This window comes from Lissotriton helveticus, chromosome 3_1, assembly GCF_964261635.1.
Source record: "Lissotriton helveticus chromosome 3_1, aLisHel1.1, whole genome shotgun sequence".
NCBI lineage: Eukaryota > Metazoa > Chordata > Amphibia > Caudata > Salamandridae > Lissotriton > Lissotriton helveticus.
In genome coordinates this window covers 476,467,213-476,492,292 of record NC_136061.1, presented here as the reverse complement: position 1 = coordinate 476,492,292, position 25,080 = coordinate 476,467,213, and the positions used below count along the sequence as shown (strand labels likewise).

The 25,080-nt window shown below is 46.7% G+C and overlaps 1 pseudogene; it reads right to left on the bottom strand.

Moving 5' to 3' along the window:
• The window catches only part of LOC144823198 (large ribosomal subunit protein eL27 pseudogene), a 53,903-nt pseudogene extending 34,898 nt beyond the window's left edge, over positions 1-19,005 (bottom strand).
• Between the last annotated feature and the right edge of the window lie 6,075 nt (positions 19,006-25,080).

The window sequence follows — 25,080 nt, the reverse complement described above, 5'->3', positions numbered from 1 at the left end:
CATCTATATGTACGGTTTATGATGTGCTGTTTTTTTCATTTGCAGTCTTTCTTACAAAAGTGTTTAACCATAATCGGAACATAGAAGATTAGTGAATGCATTCAGAATAATTTGACCTTGTGACTATGCCCCACTTATTTTACATTGATTTCAGAGAGGATTCACAACTGTATACAGCAGTATTTTATCAAGTCAGTTACGTTGAAATTGACTTTTGTGTTATAGTAATAAATATGTGATCATTAATTCACTTCTTCTGAACAATGTTTCATTTTGCCATTTTTTTTCACTAGCGTGGCATGAATGTATAGCTCAATGCAATAAAATGTTTTTAGAAAAAGAGAAGGTGGTTCACAGTTTCTGTGGCTTGTCCTGAAAAGCACCAACAATGTCTTTGTCTCTCAGCAGCGCCACCCATGCACCTATTAGCACAAAAACTGTTGTTCTAGTAGGAAAAGACAGTTGTATGTGGTCAGGGTGAAAACTACCATACAGTTATAACCAAGTTCAAACAAGCATTTGCAATGCAATAGGTCTCGCATTTGCAAGAGTTTGAGTTATTGGCATTGTAAATGACAATAGGTTTTATTTACTTGTTTTGAAAACCTGCAAGCGGTGAGTAAACATGCACTTTGTACTTATAGTTCTTTCTTGCGAGAAGCAAGGCTTGCAGTAAAAAAGGGAACAGTTACTGTCAGCCTTACTTCTCATAAGCAACGACTATAAGTATAAAGTGTGTGTTTACTCACCGCTTGCAGGTTTTCTAAACAAATAAATAAAAGGTATTGTCAATTACAATGCCAATAACTCAAACTCTTGCAAATGTGAGACCAATTGCATTGCAAATGCTTGTTGAGGTCTGAGACTGGGGTGACAGCAGTCATAGGAAGGCAGGGACCATGCCGCCAGACAGTGCGTTTCAAAAGTAGGAGGGAGGAGGAGGCAGCTGTAGCCAAAACAGACCTCGATCTTTGAATGCACAACAAATGTGGCGAGGTAAGAGCATGATTTACAGCCATGTTTACAACAGAGCTCAGTAAACTACAAGCACTGGTCTACAGTGCTCCTTCATAAAGAAAGAAATAGTGCTCACAAGCTCTAAGTAATAACACATGTAACGCAGCAGTCCTTGAAAATGGGCGGAGCTTTTAAAGCCCATATCCTGAATAAAGCATGACTGACAGTGCAAGCCCTGCGCAGGCAAGACCTAAAAAGCAAAGCAGCCTCTGCATAGGGTTTATACAATTTATCTTCAGATACACTGAATCCTGAATATGAAACCATTTGGACGCTAGTTATTTGATTAAATATTTGCACTTATTGTGAGTACATGTGCATTTCCCACAATATCTTTTACGGACAGGCAAAGAGAACTATCTCAAAAATCTCCATAAGTAGTATTACAAAAACAGTTCCTATTGAATAATGTACATCAAACAGAAACAGAAAAATACACTCAAGTGCTTGCACATTAAAGAGGTATATTCCCAGGTCCATCCTTATGGTTTGGCACCTTTATATAAATGCATTTCATTGAAGGCACAGAATACGTAGAAAGTCAGTCTCTCATATCAGCCCACACAAGAAAGTCAGTCTAAATTAGGGTTGTCTTCCAGGAGCAAGGGTACATCCCCTCTACATATACACCACGATATTCTGAACACATTTCCCGCCCTGGTACTCCCTTTGTGGCTACCCGAAGTTACAGCTACCTGGCTATTTTGGAAATATCGCTGAAGCACATTCTTGATACATCATTGACTGACTCCACTACCTTACAACGAATAGAAAGCCACACTCATTGATTAACTCTATCTTATTATTACCAACTACTGATATTTAAATGATTCCTCATTTTTTACACAGTCCAAACATTTAAACGTATCCTGATGTTGACCTCACTAAAAGTCGAAATGCCATCGACTGCACCTCAACTGGACTTTTGTACTGTTGAAAATTACTAAAGGCTCTGTATTTACAGTGAAGACAATTCATATCTCTTCTTTATTTTTACGTTTGTTAGCCGTTTGGTTTTGTCTATACATTTTTTTTAATGAGAGCACTGAGGACTGCGTCGTTTATGAGATTGTCTTTCACTAATCTAGTATAAAATATTAAACCTAAGCGTGTGACTTCAGAGTCTAACATTCACATCATTTCTAGAACTATTATGTCCATAGGTTGTATTTGTTCTAAACAAATGTATTATTTGAGTACTTGCACCTGGAGTACAGGTAGGGGCTGTTTAGGAGTTTGGCAGTATGGTGATAGGACCGCCGCACCGCCAAATCTGCGTGAGAACTGCAGGCTGCATTAGGACATTATTAGTCATTAGGCCGTAAATGAGCCCCAGGCAACCACTGTTTCTTTACTATTGGGTGCATTACCAAGGTTCATTTGAGCGTATTTGGTCACTATTGTTTCCTCTACATGCCTTTCCAGTGACATCCCACCAACAGTACTAAACCAACGGGTTCAGCCTTGCAGCTTTTTTAACTCACTGGTTCCCATGTGGGTGGTGAGGCAGGAGCACAATTTGTTATGAAGCTCTTTCCCCTCCGTCCAGTGTGTCTGGAGCACACTTACCCTGCAAATCCTCGAAAAAATATAAAGTGTTTGTGTTTACAGGAATAATAGGGGTAGGAACGAAAACCTACAGGTCTAGGCTTAAGCCACACGACTGTTGAAGAATGTTGGCCTGCTGTGTGAACGGAGTAGTTGTACTTTTCCTGTCTAAACCGCTCTTCCCCATGAATGATTCCTGCACTTGAACGGGACTTGTACAGGGAGAGAGGATACGTATTCACCACACATCGGTGTTAATCCCTGCATGTATGAAGCATGTGAGTAGATTTATGTCTGTGATGGCTCTGGCCACGATCCAAGCACACATTTCCAGTAGGAGCAGATGCACATACAGTTCATCTGGCATTGATGCATCTTAAATTGCGCATGCACAAGTTCCTTTCAAAAAAATTCCAAACATGCACATTTTGTTATTCCCACTTTATGCTAATGCACGTTCAAAGAAAGGTTTTGTGAACTGGGCTTTTAGACATTTGCAGACAATCCTGGAGAGTCATTTTCCTACTTTAATCTTCTCAATGTGTTTAGTAGTAGAGCTATTTTTTCGATCTCAATTGAATGTACTTAATGATTTATAATATATTCCTCCCATTTTACATGTAACTAATAAATATGTTTTCTTAAGGTTCACCTTTTGACCTTTTGGGTGGTATTCATGTAATACCATTTTACTGTGTTATTCCTTCGTCTATCTGTACATTACATTTGTTGTTGCTCAAATGTATTTCATTCCGTCTTAGTTCATTCAACCTGTTGGAACGATGCCTTGAATTGAGCCCATCCTACCAAAGAGCGATGAAGTGGCCCTTCTAGGAGCCCTTGGTCCGAACCTGTTGCTTATATTTAGATGTATTCCCTAGTGAAGGTCAGGCACCTGCCATCTCTCCCACCTCTACTTTACCAGAACCATCCACAGGGGCTGGCTCTTCTGGTCACGGAGTGCATAGGCAGGTGCGGGGGAGAGAGTCCACCCTTGGAATACGAATGACACACAGATGTACCCAAAAGAAATCTCAGCACCCGGAATGCATTGCAGTATCAGGTCAGAAAAAACAAAAGCTCAGAAATTTGATTTCATAAAGACTATATATCAGAGTATGAAGGGAAGGACTTAATGGACACACTGAAAAGCAGCCACCACTATACTCTGTAGAGTGAGGTGCAGGACAAGGGGGTGACTATTTGCACATCTGTCCACTGCAATGCAAGCGGTAGATAGGAAGTGCCCCTGCTGGATGGGAGATGCCAGCACACAGTATGCACTGCAGAGTCAGGAGTATGAGAGAAACACTCCTGGAAAAGGCAGCCAACCACCTAACCTCAAGCATTGCACTATCAGGATAGGGTGTGGTGCCCAGTGGGTAAAGATGGAAGGACCCACCATGCATTAACAAGTGGGAGAGATGTATCCCTTAGACAGGACTCTCAGTGCTTCACATGCACGACATCTTCAAAGAGGGATAAAAGGAACTAAATCTGGGGAAGGGCTATGAATGCACTTCATGCAAATCAGAGGTGGGAATAGTGGCTGGGATATTCTTTTTAGGGCAAAACAGTGACTGGCAGGCCTACAAAGAATAATGAATGGATTGGGTGCCTTGTTGGGCTCTCAGAAGAAAAACAGAATGAGTTGTACAGGAAGGTGCACCCAGTAGATCACTCATGCGCTCCACATTGAGTGGGAGGGCTGTGGAAGTTGTGTGGCTCATCCCTAAACTCCTGTAATTTACTGTAGGCTAGGGCGCCATGGAGGTGTTGCCTGGTTGAAAAAAAAAGTTGCCTGTAGCCCTATGTACTACAAATGAGGGTATAGAAAAGGCATATGTATTGGGCTTACCAGTGGCCCTTAATGAATTCACAATGAGCAGTAATGAGGAGGCACTCACTGGAACAGTGAGTCAGCACTCCCCTTCTACTGATTAATAAGGAGTGGAGTAGCAAGTGCCTCTTTTCACCTGCTAACACAGAGGCAGGGGCTTAGTGGAGGCATCTGCAGCCCTCGCAGTGCAGGTGTCACCAGGATTTCTTTTTTGGAAGGGGTTCTGTCACCCACTAAGCCATGCCATTGCTTGTCTTGCAGAACGAGCGCAATGGCATGGAATAAGTAGTTAAATACTCTGGAAAGCCACTCTGCTTTCCCAAGCAGTCCCCTGCAGTGAGGGGGGAGGTCAACCATTCAGGTGGCCCCCATTGAGCCCAAGACCAATTAATGTCTTAGCGATCTAAGAGATGATGGGGTCCCCATCACATTCTGCAGGGGGGGGCCATAATTTTGCGTTACACCAATGGCAGGAGCAAAGAACACAGGACAGAGTATCCTCTTTTTGAAGTGAAGCAGGGTAGGTCATACATCAGGGCAGCATTTAAGGACATAGCAACAAAATGCTGCTTCTAATGTCATACGGGGTGGACAACTCTCCCCTCCTCACATTTTACCGCTTACTTGAGGAGACACCAGGTAGAGTTCAGGGGAGGCTATGGCAATCCCACTAGTCCTGCCCACAGTGAAAAATCCCTTCCAGAGTCATCATCTGGAGGGTATGCTGGGCATGCCAAAGGCTCTGCGTGCATAGATGAATTTCTCTTTGAGAATTTCTCTTACTCTTTATTTACAGTTCTTTTGACTTGTTGAGTACTATGATTGCATCTAGTTGTTGTTTTTTTCAATATCTTTGCATTAGCTGTGGGCATTGTTATAGGGTGAGTCTAAAAAAACTGGTTAAGATCATCCAGTAGCCTCTCTGAAAGGCTATAAACGCGACCTTGGGATAAAAGAAATAGTGTGTCCAATTCCTGGCTGGAGAACTCAAATGCTAGGAAACTCAAGCCTGGCATTGTATTGCTCCTTCTCTATTTGAAGTAATATCGTCCTGTAAGGTGGGGTCCAGTAACAGGTGAAGCACAAAAAGACACCAGAGGGAAAAAATCGGATTAAAAGTATCGACTAGGGTGGGTAGTCGGTGATGGTGACCTCGTACTGACAGCCCTGGATCGCATGCAAGGAAACCCAAACCTGTTTTTAATAAACATGCAACAAAATCCTTACTTCCCACAAAAGACAACTCTGGGGGATAGTTTATTTCAAGTAATGAATTTCCATAGGGTAGTTACATGGAACTGTAGCTATAGTATAGCAACGTAAGGACTGTCTGCCTCTGGGAATGCACTTACTGTGAGGGACACATGGGGAGGTGCATGTGTGCCCTACAGTTGTCAGTCTCCCTCGGTTGTCCAGTCTGCAGGGAAGTGAAGGGCAAGGATGTCGGCTGTTGAGAGGCTGGCAGGCAGGATACACCTCCAAAAAGCTAGTCAGAGGGCACAGTCACTTGCACTTCCCACAACTACTGAGAGACCCTTACAGTTTCAAGATCAGAGAAAAACAGAAGCGCAATACGGTGTGTGCCAGTGGAGCAGACACTAGAGTCTGCACCGCTGCTTTGCTTTATCTTCAGAGAATGAATGGTATTTCATCCAGTTCAGGCCTGCAGCTGCGAGTGCGGCAGCACTGCTGTCCTGCCACATACAGTAACTGGCTTCCAGGAGTTACCCGCGGGGACTGCACAGCGTGTCCGTCTCGATCTGCTGCGAGTCCTGCCAGCAGCCAATGTCGGTGCCCCGGGCCTCAGCGAGAGGGTACTTTGAACCCGCACTTCTGATTCCTATCAGGATCCCTCGGCTGCTGCCAGCGCCTCGGCCTGGCTGTGGGTCTGGCGCGGGGCCTACACTAACAGCGCGCGGGCTGGAGAGACGCGAGAGGAAACACGCAGCAGTCCCTGCCCTCATGCTCACGGCTCAGAGCAGGACGGGCCTAGGATGCTCTGCAATTCCCGTAAGAGCAACAGCTTCGGGGGTTAACCCGCCCTGTGTGGGGGTGATAGCACTTCCATATTGCACTATAGAATAGGAGGGCTCGGTAAGTGGATTTCTGCTACCTGCTGCATAACTCTTTCAAGTAACATGGCACGCGACTGGACACGGGTGTGCGCAGCTCACCATCATGTGCAGCGGACTTGTTGTTCTACTTCCCCAATGGAGCTTTCCGCAGACATCGGAGAGGCGATTTCACCGCCAAAGGGAATTATTTACAATTTCCTGGCAAAGTACTCCAAGTGGTAATTGCCGAATAATTAAGTTAAAATATAATTTTCCACTGCAAAAAAGTGTACATTACTAGAAATAATCAAGAACGCGATGGTAATACCGAGGGATTCTCATAACATTAGGTATTGTCTTTTAAGAAGAGGAGATATTTCGGCAGACTGTCGCTGTTTATAAAGTCTTGTAATATTGACCAGCGGGTACTTTGTTTCAGCCGTTTGCCTCAAGAGCCTCGGGCTGTGTTAACAGGTGACTCGCCCACTTGCGCCGTATTTATACACGTGCGCTACAATGTGGCCCCCGTCCTGTTGTAAACATCTAGAGATCTCGAGTGTCTAGCGTTAGGCACAGTCATGGCTCCTCTCCATGTATTCCCTTATGTGTAACGGGGTCTGCTTTCAGTGTTCGATTTCCCTTGCATTCTGATAAGAGCATCCTTAATGTACATTGCATAAATGGGATGAACTACTCACGCCAGACAGGAGGCAATTGGAGATCTGACTCTGGGCACCTCTGATGTCACCTACATAGCAGGATGCAGTCACCCTCGTACACCCACTGAGCTACCTGTCTGGAGGAGGAGCCCAAACCACAACAGGGTAGTGCAGGGGCATCTGGTCCCGCCCCCATCTGCTCCAAGCCCTGCGCAGAGGGTGTGAGCACTGGCCTGGCCCCTGTCACGACTGCAGCAAGCTCCTGTCAAAGAGCGCGCACTCATCTGGTCCTAACCTGCATGCTGCATGCAACACGCGCGAGTAAGAGCACTTCATGCGTCTAGCCTGGAGCCATCTCTCCACTCATTCACTCACTAACACACACCACACACGTGGGGAAAGTGCAGGCACACCAAATACCAGCAGCCCAGGAATCGCACGCAATTAGTTCGGTCTCACTCCATTACCCCGCGCGGGCAGCCAGAGTCACGGCAGGAGCTGCTGGCCTCTCCTTGCCAAAAGCCACCACAGACACCGGACCATAACCATTAATGCTGCGAAAGAGCTGCCGACACCATATCTGTTGGGGGCAGGGGATGGGCTGGCATACTTACTGATTACAAACATGGAGCACGAGGTGTCTGGGTTCTCTCACACTGTTTTTCTTCGCAAACGGGGACTTTTACTTAGCCTGTTTTTAATTCAGCACAACAAATGGACGCAGTGAAAAACGGAACTCACTGGACACTACCTTCACACCCGATAAGGAAGATTTTCATACACTTTCTCTACGAGTACAACTATGCACTTTGCACAAATGTTATAACAGACAAACATGAGGCACATTTAGACCTCCACAGTTCCCGATATGTGAAAGCAGAGGCTAACGGAGTCTGCGATATCCCATCCACCTGGTGGGAGCTGTGCCTCACAGCGGCATGCTATGTGCGCGGACAGCACTCACCAGGACAACACAGAGGGGGAGGGGCGGGGAAGGAATGGATAACATCCCGTTAGCCAAACTCCATTTGTATCGCACAGTGGAACTTACAGTATCAGAGTCAGTCTGACACTTGTTCCATTTTATTATCTGCATTGGAAATTGAAGGCTCGGGCGGAGAGATCACAGCATTCGCCATTATTCCGTCAATGCACACATATCAAACTCGTCTCCGTGGACTCGTCTCCTGCCCACCACCAGGAGGAAGCACAGCTCTTCAATCGCAGCAGGGGGCGAAAGGCCACTCTCAGTCCGACTTATAAGGCGCGCACAGGGTGTATGGAACTCAATACACAAAGCACTCAGTGTGAATGCCTTAGCTCGCCAGCTACAAAACCACAACTGCTCAGTGCTAGGGGCAATGCCAGAAACTTTCACAACTCCTCCTGAGCTGACCCTGTGCCAGCGGAGGTCTGCGCAGATCCCCCTATGAAGAGCGCCCACCCCATCTACGACTACGACCCACTTTCACATCACATCTCACGAGACAATTATTTACAAGTTCCTCGCTTGGTTGGCAGCCGCGGTGCAGATGCGCTTGTCCGTGGGACAGTTTTTTCACTCGCCAGTGGCCACCCAACACTCCCAGGGACAGGCCCGCTAAAGTATTTTTGTGTACCTATTGAGAGAAGGCACAGGAATGAGTACCAGGTCATCGCCTACACACATATAAGTCATCCATCAACTAACCTGTCCCGAGGCAGGGGTCTTAAATGGTTCAAAGAGACCGTAGCAAAACTCCGTTTTTTTTATTGGTTTTACTTTCTGGCACTTTCCGGCATGCGTCAAGATGGGACTGTGCAAACTACACATACCAAATAAGGAGCTTGTTCCTATTCTATCATTAGAGGGATACTGCTTTCCTCCCTTAGTGGCAATTCTGTCAGCACCACCCAAGTCGGAACGCGATATATATTCTTTATTTTATTGACACAAATAACCGCACCTCTTACGTGCAGAATAAGTGTTGCCTCCTATCGGGGTTATTGCTCAGATATTCTTTCCGTGGGACATGTTATCAGCCTACGGAGGCCACTCACTTACGAGACTGTCTAGCTCAGTGGCTCCCTTAGGGGTCCGGACCTGCTCCTCTGCAAAACGAAACATAGTGAACACTCCCCGTTGAACAGGGCTCGTCACTCCCCCTCAAGCACTCAGGGTGCGCGCCCGTGGGTATGGCTGTCAACACCGCTCGCACGTTACACAGTAAGAGCCGGAGGTAGGACACGCACGCATGTCCCAGGGGCGGCAGCCAGCGCACACAGAGTACAGTGGCGAGAGCTGGGACAGGCAAGGTGACGGGGTGATGTTGCCAACCCTGTTCCAAAAGTAATTAAAAAAATAGAGGAGTGACTTACCTCGCTACAGCCCGAGGAGCGGCTGCAGCTCCTCTGCTCCCAGCTCCATCTGAATAAAAGTGTTCTCGAGTCTGGCGATGAAAACAAGCACAACTGTTTGTCACAAGAAGCCAGAAAGCAGCCCGTTCCCAGACAAAACAAACCCGAAACAAACCCAGCCCAGATAAGGGTGGGGTTTGGCTACAAAAGGCAGAAGGTAACATACTAGTGATAAATACTCATCCGCTTCGCATTTACCTGTCATTCGATCTTTGTCTGGTTTTATATCTCTGTTTATATATGGGCTCCTTGAGTGTTATTTTTACTTACTGTTTTTTTTTCAATTGTTTTCCATTCTCAGTACAAGGATACCTCCTTTAAATTTTTACTTTTTCCACAACCGATTGTCTTGTTTTGTATTGTCTTTATTTGTTTTATCGTTTGATATTTGCCTTTATCTCTTACTTTATTGCGTTGTGGTATTCTCGATGTATTGCTCCCCTTAACTTTTCTGCTGTCTTTCATGTAGTGCTTGCTTTTGACCTCACTGCACTTTTTTTCCACTTTGTTTTATTATTCCATAACTTTCACCTGATGTATTTTACAGCAATTTTTTATATTTTGGCTTGTACTTTTGCGAGCTGTTGCTTTTCCTTTTGTTACGCTAATCAGCTTTTATAACACACATAATTAACTAGTTTCTTTGATTCTTGGCGCTTTGGGTTCTTGGCAGACATGTTATGAATTTGCGCCTATCCATTCTTGGGTCCAAGTGAGCAAATTGTCAACCTCCTGTCACCTGGCTTTTATATATTTGCCTGAAGTGGTTTACAGACTGAACATTTTCACTAGGTAGTGCTTCATTGCCTTTTCCCCCCATAAGGATTGCTGCCCAACTTGGAGGGTGGAGGGGCTTCAATCCACATTCATATGCTGACACGCTAGCGCTCTGCCTGTGAACAAAGGAGTTATCAGACGCAATCTTACAATTCAAAAAGAGTTGTCTTATATATTTTGGGGCCCTGGGCGCTTCTGGGGGACAACCCAGAACATGGGCTTAAAAATTGAATCAAATGCACATACTAAATGAATAGACAGTAATGAGTGAGCACAATAAACAGAATACTTTTTGGAATGACATGCCTTTCAGGGTTCTGTTTACTGGAATTCATATAGACAATATGTTACATTGAATCTACATTTAAAAAACATTTTGTAGAGAGTGCAGGGTGAACATAATTGCTAGTTGGAACTATAGCAGCGGATGCCTCTTGGTTAAAGTGACTTGTTGATATCATGCATGTTTGCATTCATTTGGCTTTCAGTTTTTTAATCTAAAATCCAGAGAACCTAAAATTACACAACCTCTGAATTGCAACTTCCACAGTGATTTTAGAGTAGACACATAGGCATGGAATTAGATAGTCCTAACAGTGCATTTTGTAACTAGTGTGCCATGACCATTGCTGCACAAATGGGCACCCTTACAACGAAAAATACAAGAATGCCCCCGATTCAAGTTAAGTATTATAAACGAGCCACATTGTATGCAAAGTGCGTCATTCATTGCCCTGGGCCCAAGGGCCACTGCGCCTGCTGCACTACTAATAGCTTCACCCCTGTTAATAGCAGAAGGTATGGTGTTGTCCTACACAAAACAAGCCCCTAACCCCCATTTCTGTATGGAAGTGCTTGCTGTCGGAATAAGTTTAGGTCAACACAGTTGTCGGAGGCCCCAGGGTTCATAAGTACAGATATCAGCCAGTTGCACAAAACCAAATTATTTAAAGAGTCATTCTCATTTTGGTAGCCCAACGTGTGGAGCAAAGTCGCTACTCTTGCAGCTCCAGCTGTAACCAGTTTGGCATATTTAGAGAATTCAACCAGTTTGGCAGTTTTATTTCCACCCAAAGCATCTCCTTTGCCATGGGTACTCACAAACTTTCTGTCGGGGGCCAAATTTACAGTGTGGTTTGTGTCCGAGGGCCGCACCGGTGGGGGCGGGGTCAGTGGGGGCGGGGGTGGGACTAGAGCAACAAAAAAAACCTGTGACCATGAGGTTGATCACAGGTCCCTTCATCCACTGAGCCACCAGACCCGGCATACACTCATCTCTCGCTCTCTCTCTCTCTCGTTCTTTCTCTTTCTCTCTCTCTCTCTCTCTCTCTCTCTCTCTCTCTCTCTCTCTCTCTCTCTCTCCCTCCATCTCTCTCTCCCTCTCCCTCCCTCTCTCTCCCTCTCTCTCCCTCCCTCTGTCTCACTCACTCTGACTGTCTCAATCCCTCTCACTACCTCTCTCCCTGTTTCACTCACTCTGACCGTCTCACTCCCTCTCTCCCTCTGTCTCACTCACTCTAACTGTCTCACTCACTCTCTCTCTGTCTCCCTCTCTCTCTCTGTTTCCCTCTCCCTCTCTCTGTTTCCCTCTCCCTCTCTCTGTTTCCCTCTCCCTCTCTATGTTTCCCTCTCCCTCTCTCTGTTTCCCTCTCCCCCACTCTGTTTCCCTCTCCCTCACTCTGTTTCCCTCTCCCTCACTATGTCTCCCTCTCCCTCCTTCCCTCTCCCTCATTCCCTGTCTCCCTCACTCTGAGGTCTCCCTCTCTCCCCTTCCCTCTCCCTCACTCTGAGGTCTCCCTCTCTCCCCTTCCCTCTCCCTCACTCTGAGGTCTCCCTCTCTCCCCTTCCCTCTCCCTCACTCTGAGGTCTCCCTCACTCTGTCTCCCTCAATCTGTCTCTCTCCCTTCCTCTGTCTTCCTGTCCCTTTCTTCCTCTCCCTCCCTTTCCCTCCCTCCCTCTCTCTCTGTCTCCTTCTCCCTACCTTTCCCTCCCTCTCTCCATTTCCCTCCCTCTCCCGCTGTCTCCCTCTCCCTCTGTTTCCTTCTCCCTCTCCCTCTCCCTCCCCCTCCCTCTCTCTCCCTCTGTCTCCCTCTCCCCTTTCCCTCCTTCTGTCTCCCTCGCCCCTACCTCCTCCCTCCCTCTGTCTCCCTCTCCCTCCCTCTCCCTCTGTCTCCCTCCCTCCCTCTCTCTCTCCCTCTCCCTCTGTCTCCCTCTCCGTCACTCTGTTTCCCTCTTCCTCCCTCTCCCTCTGTCTCCATCTCCCTCCTTCCCTCTGTCTCCCTCTCCCACCTTCCCTCTCCCTCCTCCCCTCTCCCTCACTCTGAGGTCTCTCTCCCTCACTCTGTCTCCCTCACTCTGTCTCCCTCACTCTGTCTCCTTCACTCTGTCTCCTTCCCCCTGTCTCCCTCTCTTTGCTTCTCTCTCCTCCCCTCTGTCTGCCGCTCTCTCCTTACCTTTGTCTCCCTCACCCTGAGGTCTCCCTCTGTCTCCCTCACTCTGAGGTCTCCCTCTCTCTCCTTCCCTCACTCTGAGGTCTCCCTCACTCTGTCTCCCTCACTCTGTCTCCCCCACTCTCTCTCTCCCTCTCCCTTTCTCTGTCTCTGTCTCCCTCTCCCTTTCTTCCTCTCCCTCCCTTTCCCTCCCTCCCACTCCCTCCCTACCTCTCCCTCTGTCTCCCACTCACCCCCCCTCTATCTCCCTCTCCCTCCATCCCTCTCCCTCTGCCTCCTTCTCCCTCCATCTGTCTCCTTCCCATTCCCTCCCTCTCCCTCTGTTTCCTTCTCCCTCCCTCTGTCTCCTTCCTTTTCCCTCCCTCTCCCTCTGTCTCCTTCTCCCTCCCTCTGTCTCCTTCCCTTTCCCTCCCTCCCTCTCCCTCTGTCTCCCTCCCTCCTCCGACTCCCTCTGTCTCACTCTCCCTCCCTCTGTCTCCCTCCCTTTCCCTCCCTCCATCCCCCCTGTCTCCCTCCCTCCCCCTCCCTCACTCTGTTTCCCTCTCCCTCATTCCCTCTGTCTCCCTCTCTCTCCTTCACTCTCCCTCATTCCCTCTGTCTCCCTCTCTCTCCTTCCCTCTCCCTCCTTCCCTCTCCCTCACTCTGAGGTCTCCCTTCCTCACTCTGAGGTCTCCCTTCCTCACTCTGTCTCCCCCACTCTGTCTCCCTCACTCTGTCTCCTTCCCTCTGTCTCCCTCTCTTTCCTTCCCTCTCCTTCCCTCTCTCTCCTTCCATCTGTCTCCCTCTCTCACCTTCCCTCTGTCTCCCTCACTCTGAGGTCTCACTCTGTCTCCCTCACTCTGTCTCTCTCTCTCTCCCTTTCTCTGTCTCTCTCTCTCCCTTTCTTCCTCTCCCTCCGTTTCCCTCCCTCCCACTCCCCCTCCCTCTCCCTCTGTCTCCCTCTACTCCCTCTCCCTTCCCCTTCCTCCATCTCCCTCTACCTCCCTCTCCCTCCCTATCCCTCCCTCTGTCTCCCACCCTCCCTCTTGCTCGCTGTCTCCTTCCCTCTCCCTCCCTCTGTCTCCCTCCCTTTCCCTCCCTCCGTCTCCCTCCCTCTCCCTTTGTCTCCCTCTCTTTTCCTTTCCCTCCCTCCTTCTCTCCTTCTCTCCCTCCCTCTGTCTCCCTCCCTCCCTTTCCCTCGGTCGCCCTCTCCCTCCCCTTCCCTCCCTCTGTCTTCCTCCCTTTCCCTCTCTCCCTATCCCTCTGTCTTCCTCCCTCCCTCGTCCTTCCTCTCCCTCTGTCTCCCTCTCCCACTCCCTCCCATCCCTCCCTCTGTCTCCCTCCCTTTCCCTCCCTCCATTTCTCTAACTCCCTTTCCCTCCCTCCCTCTGCCTCCCTCCCTCTCCCTCTGTTTCCCTCACCCTCCCTTTCCCTCCCTCTCCCTCTGTCTCACTCCCTTTCCCCCATTCTTCTCCCTCTGTCTCCCTCCCTTTCCCTCCCTCCCTCTTCCTCTGTCTCCCTCCCTTTCCCTCCCTCCCTCTTCCTCTGTCTACCCCCCTTTTCCTCCCCCCTCTCCCTTCCTCTCCCTCTGTCTCCCTCTCCTCCCTCTGTCTCACTCCCTTTCCCTTTCCCTCCCTCTCCCTCACTCTGTCTCCCTCCCTACCTCTCCCTCTGTTTCCCTCACCCTCCCTTTCCCTCCCTCTGTCTCCCCCTTTCCCTCCCCCCTGTCTTCCTCCCTTTCCCTCCCTCCCTTTCTCTAACTCCCTCTGTCACCCTCTGTCATCTCACCCTGCCTGTGTGTGCCCGGGCTGAGACAGCTTCGGGGCACACACACACACACACACAGCCGCACCCGAGCACCTCAAAGGTCTTTAAAAGAAGACCATTTGCATGTTAATGAGGCTTTGTTCACCTCTTAGCGCCCCTGCAGCCCCACTCTGACTATGGCGGGAATTGCCTGCCCCCCACAGAGCAGCAGAGTCTCCGAGTCGCGCTGCCGCATGGGTGTTTGCTGACACTCTTTTAAAAAAAAAAAAGTAAAACACAGGTAGATGTCTGCACGGTCCGCAGGCCGCCAGGGAAGGCTTGCCGGGCCGTTGGCGGCCCACGGGCCGTACTATGAGTACCCTTGTCCTATGCCCTTGAGGGAGCTGTTTTGGCCAAAAAGAGTGTAATACTCCCTGCCCCCATTCCAATGGTACCATCAGGCATCTGACGGCATGTTGTGAAGGATCACACTGCAAGATTATTTCTCCTCAAGAGCTGCTTTATTAAAGCACAGGGGTCAAGCGTGACTTCCCCCTTTACCAGCTCCGCAAAGCTGTCAAAGACTGGAATGTAACTGCTCCCATGACAACAAAGGAATGTTCAGACATTCCGAAGTCCTTCAAAGGAGCACATTCAGGGCTGTATAATAACTATAACTACATTACAACAGAACACTTTTGCCGTATTTGCCATTTTCAAACCTGGTGTTTTTGATTGAAAAATAAATAAATGAATATACTTGTTAGTCTGGAAGAATTCACCCATAATATATTGGACAGTTGAGCATTTACTGTGCCCAACCAGAAGAGAGGGGTGTGTCAGAATTCCCTCCCAAGGTTGGGCATTATTTCCTATAGCAAGTTGACAGGTGAATTTGTAAGAGTTCGCTCAATTGCGGAGCTCACAGAAACTCAATGATGTAAATCTGCAACTCCCTACATTTTGAATCAATCAATCAGGGGAATTTTAAGCGTGCTGCTTACCTGAGAGGGTCTCAAGGTGTTGGGGGATGGGGGGGGCAGCTCCGGTCAGTTGAAGAGCCAGGTCTTGAGGGTGTTCCTGAAGATTTGTAGGGTTGGGGCTCATATGATGTTATTCAGCAGCTTGTTCCAGGTCTTGGCAGCGATGTAGGAGAAGGTTCTTCCACCCGTTCTTGCTCTGCGGAAGCGCAGGGGTGCAGCGTGGGCGAGTTTGGCGGATCGGAGATTCCTCTTGGGTACGTGGAAGGAGATTCTGTTGTTGTTGAGGCATTTGTAGGCGTTGGTGAGTATCTTGAAAGTCGCTCTTTTCTCGATGGGGAGCCAGTGGAGGTTAGGCAGGTGCTGGGTGATGTGTTTGTGTCAAGAAATGCAGAGGACGAATCTGGCTGCGGTGTTCTGTATGGTCTGGAGTTTGCAGAGCAAAGACTTGTTGATCCTGGTGTAGATGGTATTTCCATAGTCCAGCCTGCTGGTTATGAGTGCATGGGTGACGGTCTTCCTTGATTCGGGGGGATCCATTTGAAGGTCTTTTGGAGGATGCAGAGGGTGTTGAAGAAGGTGGAGGCGACGGCCTTGACCTGTCGAGTCATGGAGAGGGAGAAGTTGAGTACAATGCCGAGGTTTTGGCTATCGTCTTTAGGGGTGGGAGGGCTGCTGAGGGCGGTGGGCCACTACGAGTTGGCCCAAGCAGAGGGGGAGGGTATGAATCCTCTGTCTTCTCCGAGTTGAGCTTCAGACAGCAGCTGCTCATCCAGGATGCAACGTCTTTCTTTCCTTCCTGGAAGTTTAGTCTGGTGGTGATGGGGTCCTTGGTGAGGCAGATGATGAGCTGGGTGTCGTTAGCATAGGATACTATGCTGAGTCTGTGCTGTCTGACAATGGCAGTGAGGGGGGCCATGTAGATGTTGAAGAGCATGGGGCTGAGTGACGATACCTGAGGTACTCCGCAGTTGATTTCTGTGGGTTCAGAGAGGACGGGTGGAAGTCCGATTCTTTTGGTTTCTGCTGGCAAGGAAGGAGTGGAGCCAGTCAAGAGCAGTTCCCAGTTTGCCAGCGTTGTGGAGTCTCAAACCTATAACAGAACTCTTATAGGCTAAGGTCTCGGGTAGAAAAACTAATATCTCTCTCAGATAACACCACTCTCTCGGGCTTATTCGTCAGACAGCAGAGATGTACCCTGTTATGTCATCAACATTTAAGCAACTTTCTATGAATTTTAAGGCCTTTAAAGCTCTTGGAAATTCAAGGATGACTGTTGGGGTTGTTCCTATTTTTCCCACTCACGCATTATGTTAGTCTTTTACCTTACTATCAAGTTTCTGTCAAGATAGATTTGTTCAGTTTACTGCTTAGAAATGATTTCTTTTAGTTTTATGGATGAGCAAAGCTTACCTCTATTGTGTCTGGAAGGCAAAGAGTTTATGTGATGTCTGTTTTGTGTCAGAGTGAGTGTATAATATGGATTTGTGTTTTTCTTATTCTATAAAGGTGAATATTGACCTTTTTACCTGACAGGTGTGCTGAATTTTGATCTTAGGTAGCCTGATATTAACAAATAAGTGGCTCTATTGCTGTGTTGTGAGGGCATGAGTGCGGTGTACTGTCTAGTATTTTTTGTTGTGCTGGGCAGAATTGGTTCTTCTGAATAGTATGAATGCATTGTTGCTTCAAATTCCTTTTCTATCTATATAGCTTTGATATTGTGTCTCAAAGGTGCCCAAAGTTTTGTCTGGTGTGTTATGCTGTCTATTTGAATTATAATTATGTGGCAAGTGAAATCTACTGTGGGGCCACCTCTGTCAACTACTGGGCTCCTGTGAATGATTAATAATTACAGCCTCATATTACTCACACTTGTTTAACAATTAAATACCAGCATACATCACAGATGATTATATCTCACAACAACATATAACAGTCACAGACTAGCGCTCTCTCAATCAGGTTTAATAATCAAATGGCTTTCTGTATATGCCGGAGAGTTTCCTTATATAGTAGAGTGCTTTAAAGTTTCCATGGCTTGTTGGGCTTCCGAGGCAAGCCAGAAAGACCTGTTAAAGACAAAGCTGGTAAGACAATTATGAATAATGAAGGCCAACAACGGAGATGGGTGGACGTTTGACCTGGCATTTTAAGCAGGTTTATCCCAAGACATTTTGCTTGTTGATCTCCTATTTTTGACCCTGTTTTTGTTGGTTTTAGTACTCTGGGCACTTTGCTACTGCTATTTAGTGCTAAAGTGCACATGCTCTCCTCGTGAATTATGTGTATGGATTAGTGTTTCCATGTTTGGCTAATATGATTTACTACTAAGTCCCTATATAGTGTACTGTGTGTGCCCAGGCCCTGTAAATCAAATGATGCTAGTGGGCATGCAACACTGGTTGTGCCACCCACACAAGCAACCCTTCAAAGGGGTTTCAGACCAGCCACTGCAGTGTCTGCGCTCAGTTGTGACTACCATGTTGACCTGGCAAGTGCACCCACTTGTCAGGCCCTAACCTTCCCTTTTCCTACATGTAAGGCACCCCTCAGGTAGGCACAATGTACTCTCATTGGCAGGGAGAGGGCATGTGAAAGGTAAAGACATATACTGGTGTCTGAGACATGTCTTGGTATTGGAATACAGTGTATTTCCTTTTTTCACTATGGAAAGGCTAAATGTCCCATAGTATAGAATAGAAGTTTATTTATAACATCTTATGAGTATAGCTTCCCATTGGGACAAGGTAGATGTTTAGTATGCTTGGACTCGGATTATAAAAATGCATCTTTCAGTAAATATTTTTTTATATTGTGTATTTGTAAATACCACTTTTAGAAAGTGGATATTTTCTTGCTTAGCCATCATGTGTGCCTCAGCTGATTTGTGGATTGACTGTTTTGCTTTGGAATGACAGGGGCTGGGAATGTGCGTTCACCGTGGACAGCCACTGGGGGGTCGAGGTGTGTCCTGCCTTTCCTGGATGAGTCAAAACGGGGCTGATTAGACCTTGGCTGCATTTAGAGTAGTGGGAAGAGATTTCCTTGCACCTGAATAGGTCTGGTCTGCCTTACACAATGCTGTCTCCACCTCCTGGGAGGAAGCTGGGCCAAAGAGGACAGAACTGGTTTGGACTAAGCATGGAGACTCTTTGCCACAAGAGAACAAAGGGAAACATTGTATAAATATTGGGGCCCAGACCCCAGAATTTTAGTACTTGCTTGGATCAAGGAACCTGCCAAGAAAAAGAGCTGGGGAAGCTGTGAGCAAGACCACCACTTTGCGATGTGCTTTGTTGTGTTGGCCTACAGTAGCTGCTTCTGTCTTTAGCAGAGAGAGTACTGGACTGAACTTTCTGTAACTATTTCTGCTGAGTGTCTCCAAGGTCTTGAAGTAGAGCTTGCCCCCTGTTCAGGAAGTCTCAGGAACAGCAGAGACTTTACCTTCCCCTTGGTACCACCTCTGGGACAGTGCGTTCCAGTTGCCACAGAGGGAAACCGCAGTCTAATGCCATCACCGACACTGCTGCTTTCTCCGTGATCTGAAGACGGCATCGCCGCACTTCGCACTGCAAGCCCGGTCTCACCAACAATGATGACCACTGTCACCAAGCCACGGCTTGCACCGGGACCTGTGGGCACCGCACTCTGCACATCCTCCGTTCACTGCACCGCCCTGGTCTCAGGACAACAACGCTGCAAGCTGACATTGCCGCCATTGCCTAGACTATGGTTTGGTGGCACCGCTCATAAGTCACATAACACACCACCCCATCCCACACCACAGTCTGGGCCGACCGACACCAGCTCCCATCGACAGGCACCGACACCTTGACCGTGACCCATCTACTCTGGCTGATAAGGTGTGTTACCCAGAAACTGGTCCCAGGATGCTTGGCAGTTCGGGCTGGACTATTGCCATGAGGAACAGGGTCAAGACTGATTTGCATATGGCTGGGTCGGAACTAAGTGAGCTAAAGAACAATGATGGATTCAACCCAGATCTGTGACTGGGGATGAGTGTCTGAAAGATTTAGCGCTCTGCCCATCATCTCCTTGTGTTTGACCTACTGAGTAGGAAGCAAGGGTTTCAGTTGCTCATATAGAAATTGCAACAGCAGATATCAATCGGTTCTAAACAAATGGTATTTTAGCGGTGTGTTCAGAATGGGGAGATGCACCCTGCTAAAAGTTATGATCTTTGAAATTTTATTCCCTGACACAGAGTTGGATTTTAATAATGGAATATGCAGACGTGGGCATGAGCCTTAATGAATGAACCTAGATCCGCTGACCAGTCTGAGAAGGTATCACTGTTGGGCAATATGGCAGTGGGTGATCAGACCAGTGTGAGCTATTTACACTTAACTAGAGAACTTCAAACTGTGCGCACAAGGCAGCTCAGCACACCACACATGCACTTAACACTGACAACCAACTCATGTAAAGGGACCATTGATCTCCTCTTCCTCAGTGTTTGCTTTATCTAATTTTCTTCCTGTGTGTCTCCTTTACCCATTGTTCACTGGATTTCTCTTTCTGTAATATTTCTCTTTCTATTGCAAAGTCCTAATACTTTTCAGAAGCCTTCTCATCTTTCCCTTTGTCTTTCACTGGCTCTCTCTTTTAACTTTTCGCTCTCTTCGTGAGTTCCCAGTCTATCCCACCCATTTTCCTATTTGGGATCTTTTTATGCTATATTTATAGAGCTCTTTCTTTCTTTCTTTCTTTCTTTCCTTGACCCTTTTTGCCTCCCTGGGGCCCGTTATATTGCTCTCTGAGGCCCTGCTTCATTCATACCACCAAGGCTTTTCTTCGCCCCACCTCTTGATCTATTTGAAAGGATTTCTTTCACTCTCTCCTAGGGTGTCTAACATTACCGTTCTCTATTTGTTCATCCACCGCTTCTCTTTATCTATCCTCTGACACCTATCCACTCAACACAATCTACCATCTTTGGATTTTTAAAATGTTCTCTGCACAACATATGTTCATGTTGTTCAACAGAAAGAAAATGTATTGTTTTTCAGTGATCCTTACAAGACTCAAAATGTATATGCTCTCTCTCGTGGCTTATCTGGCCTTCTCCCTCTTTCTCAAGGGGGCATCATTTGCTCTTGTGGTTGTCTTTCATTCTTTATATGGCTTGCTTTTCAGGCTTTTTTTATACTTTCTCTTTGGGGCTCTCTTTCACCATTTGATCTTGTATTCTTTCATACACCAGAGTGTGTTTTATCCTCCGTGCAAATTAATACATTTTCCATAGCTCTAACCACATTCTCTTTCTCACATGCACACATTTGTGCTCTTCAAATATTACTTTTTTCTGAGGTTTGTGGTCATATATTTTCGCTGTTACTCTCGATCACTGGATACTTATTTCACTCTCATTTAGTCTTTGGAACTCTCTGATAATCTTCTTTACCTCAACGCATCTCTTATAATAACGTGTTTTTACATAGTGCTTTGTTTTGTATTCCTACAGTATCAAAGGTATTACTTCACACATTTACCAACCTCAAAAAGATGAGATTATGACTTGGCCTAGTTAAGATTTGAATTCATGAACAACAGATCACAAAACATTTCTTCTCTTTAGTCTCAATGTATCTTATCTCTCACTCTGTCTTGCTTACCTTCTGTTTTACTTTCTGTTTTTCCTCTCTCTCTTGTTCTTCACCCCTTATGCTCTGCTTCTTCTGTCACCTAATTTTTCTCTAGCTTCTCACATTTATTTCCCCTCACATTGTTAGAATTTTCAATCACATTTTTCCCTCCTGTCCTTTTCTTGCTCTGAATGATGCGCTTTCAGCTCTTATTTCATCATCCACAGTGTCCCTTATATTTCTCTCTGAGAGTTCAGACTTCTTTATGCTTAGACGTCTCACTTTGCACTTGAGAATGAAACTATAAAATAAGGCTAGAATCCTATACCTAAGAAATATGTTAAATAACTGCAAGGCTGCATCACCTCATGGATAGGCAGCATTCTAATATAACACTGCATAAAGGTTTAACAACGTAATATCATCTGAAAAATACAAATTGCAGCATTTTTTACCCTACTTTCAAAATGCACGGCCATTGCTTTGCGTGCTTGGAGACTCTGCATTGTCTACCATGGACCTCAGGTCAAGGCACCTTTCTCCAGCACAAGTGCTGCACCCAAATGGACTGCTGTGAATCTAAGCACATTTATAACATTGTGTTAATGTGTCGTGACATCTCCTAAAAAAATGGAAAAGACTTGGCACCCAGGAGGGACTGTATGTGCCGTTAACAAACTTTAGTTTAATGTGAAGTAAGTGTCTAAGTTTCTAGAACAACAACAGAAGCACTCACCTTCGTTCATCATGGCAAATCACTTTGTCTTCCTTAGATGTATTTATTTCAACTTTCTACTACTGGTTCATTTTTATATGTTCTTCTAGCTTTTAGGGGAAAATGTGTATATAGCAGTTGAGCTTGGGAGTGGGTGAGTGACGAACTGAAAGCATTGCATGTGCCGAAAGTGCTTACCCTGCTTTCTCAGCACTTCCCCTAAAGTGTCTTGATTATGAACAAGCTCTTCATTGGATGACTGATGCAGCACAACTCCTGACAAGCAACCAGACCACCATCGGAATCCAGTCTCTCAGAAATAATCATCAAATGTAGCACTGCTCATCTCTGGTGCATATTTGTGGCCGGTCTGCATTTTTTCTACTGCCCGTACAGTTTCTCTTCAGCAAGTGCGAACAGAGAGGTTGTGCAGGGGCAGATACAAGGAAAAACACTGATTTGAGCAGCCAGAGAGTAAAATAAATGCAGTCTACACAAGGCAAGGTGAGCCCCCACGCTCCTAAGTCTCAGTGTCACTGCACCGGCTGCACCACTGATAGCTCCGCCTTTGATTATGTACCTTCCAATACGCCCTGTTGCTGCAGCTGCAAACATTCTCCTGCCCCAGTTAACTCTGTGCTACCAAGTCCTTTCTCAGATGAACAGTGCCCTATGGCGAATGCTCTCTCTGAGGGCCCCCACCCCCACTCTTGCCTGGCCCTAACTGAAAAGAAACAATGTAAGTTGTTACTTTGTTTCTGTTCTGGTGTGGGTCAGCACGAGCAGCTCAGAACAGGCTGCACACTGCAGCTGCTTTAGAGCAAGACACACACAGCTCTACACAGATGAGCTAAGAGGCCCCACTTTACGTACAGGAAACTGGAGGCCCCCCGCACCGCGGAGGCTGCCAGGGTGTCTTTTACACCCCTGGATGTAGCACCTTGCCATCAATTATACTAAATGGTTAAAGGTCATATATGAGCCCCAGAAGTAACTAGAAGCATCAGTTTGTGTATGTTCATCGTTATTGTTAATTCCATAGTCTACCTACCTGTAAACAAGATCTGTTACATTTAAAATAATCAGAACTTTCCAGAAATATGGTTTATTCTTTGTGAATACTGTTTGCTACAAATTGGGTTACTGGTTGATTGGGGCATAATCCCCGGCCAAGCATCAACCCCAACCCTAAACATGGTAAGTCACCAGTAAACTCCAAATTAACCTGGGGTCAACCTCTGGTGGCTGGTAACAAAGTGCCTTAAATCCTGGTTGCAGAGCATTGTGTGGATTTGTGTTGAAGATGCTCCACGCAGCCGAGGTAATGCGTTGAATTTGAGACTTGGCAAGGTTGTGGTGCAAGGTTCTGTTGCATCGACGTTGATGATCCCATCAATGGGGCTTTGGATGTGTTAGTATCGATGAGCAGGGAATGTGCGAAGCAGAGATTTTGCATCATCGTTGAGGCTGCAGGTAATGAGAGATGCAAGGAACTATGCCAGGGAAAGTGATGTGCAGCGGTGGTTCTGAAAGCGATGCATCAGGTCCAAGAATTGGATTGCGACAGCAATGCATGTCTTTTGCCACAGGTCCAATCCACTTAGCAGCAGTGATGTGTAGGTTATGCCCGAGAATGTGCCGCTCAGCTGGGGGGATGCATGCATTCTGCTTGGGAATTCATCACTTGGCAGAGAAGATGCGTTGTTTCTGCTGCCAAGTACTTTAGGCCCACTTCCAAGGGTCCATGACTGGGGTGGCACCCCTTGGCAGAGTAGACTCACAAATAGCAGAGTCCAGGTGCTGATGTAATTAGGTTGGAAGGCTGTTATGTCCCTTGGGCTTCGGATCAAGAGGCCAGCGAACTAGCCCTTCGGAGTCACTCTGGGTTCTGAGTTCAAGAGTTGCAGGTCCAGTCCTTCTCACCCAGGTAAGAGGGCAGCAGATCAGCACAGCAAAGGAGGAGCACAGCACAGTGGCAGTATTTCAGCTGCACAGAAGTCCTTCTTACTGGCAGAGTATTCACAAGTCCATAAGTGTACTGAAGTGGGGGTTTCTGCTGTCTGAGGTCCAGTAGTTATACCCAGTGGTGCATTTGAAGTGGGGGAGATTTCAATGACATGTCTTTGAAGTGCACAGATATCATGTCTTCCCTGCACTGGCTCCAGACTTACTACGGGGGGTGTACATCCCTTTCTGTGAGGACAGGACACAGCCTATTCAGGTGTAAATGAGGCTGGGTCCAGCTCCTCCCTCCCATCCTGCCAGTGATCGCCCATTGAGTCACACATAAGCTCCCACTGCGTGTAGCTGTTCAGGAGGAATACACAAAGCCCAACTTTTAACTACACCCATTCAGGGGACCAGTCACCGAGTGCATGCACAAAATGGCAAATGGCTAAGGCAATAAAATGACAACTTTCTAAAAGTGGCATTTTCAGAATGGTAATTTAAAATACAACTTCCCCATAAATTAGGAATTTAAATTAGAATTCCAGAAATACCAAACTTGAATCAGAGTATGTCTTACCATTTGGAAATTACTCTTATAAAATGTAATAAGGTAATCATAATGTAATCCTACGGGAGATTTATGCCTTGCAGCAGTGAAAAACAACTGTGAGAAGTTTTCCCTACCAGGTCATGTATAACTTAAAAGCACATGTCCTGCTTTTTAAATACATAGCACCGTGCTGTCTGGATGCCCGGGGCCAAGAGGTGACATATGTGTTAAAAAAGAAGGTTTGGGCATTGCACAAGGTCACAATAGCCGGCTGAGACATGTTGAAAGGCCTACTGAAGTGGGTGGCACAACCGGTGCTGCAGATCCACTAGTAACATTGAATTTACAGGCCCTGGCTACATTTTACTAGGGACTTATAAGTACATTAAATATGCCAATTAGGGATAAGCAAATATTGTCATGTTTATAGTAGGGAGCATAGCATGTTTGCATTGGTTAGCAGTTGTAAAGCGTGCAAGGTCCTAATACCAGCAGAAACAAGGTCAGAAAAAGTGGAAGAGGAAGGCAAAAAGTTATGGAGAAGACCATCCAAAGGCCGTCAGGTTTAGCACTGTTCCACATTGTATCTAAGCATTTCGTTATTTGCGTGACCGTGGCCATACCATAAATGTTTACTAGAGGTTAGATGCACAAGCCAGAATAATCAAATGTTCCTGACTTGAACTGTCCAACCTAGAGAGAGGGAAAGGGCGGTGTCATCTATCCTATGAGCCAAGAAGTAGTAGATGGGACAACTGAAGGAAACAAGCTTTGGTATAACCATCAGGCATTTCTTTAGTATGCCAAGA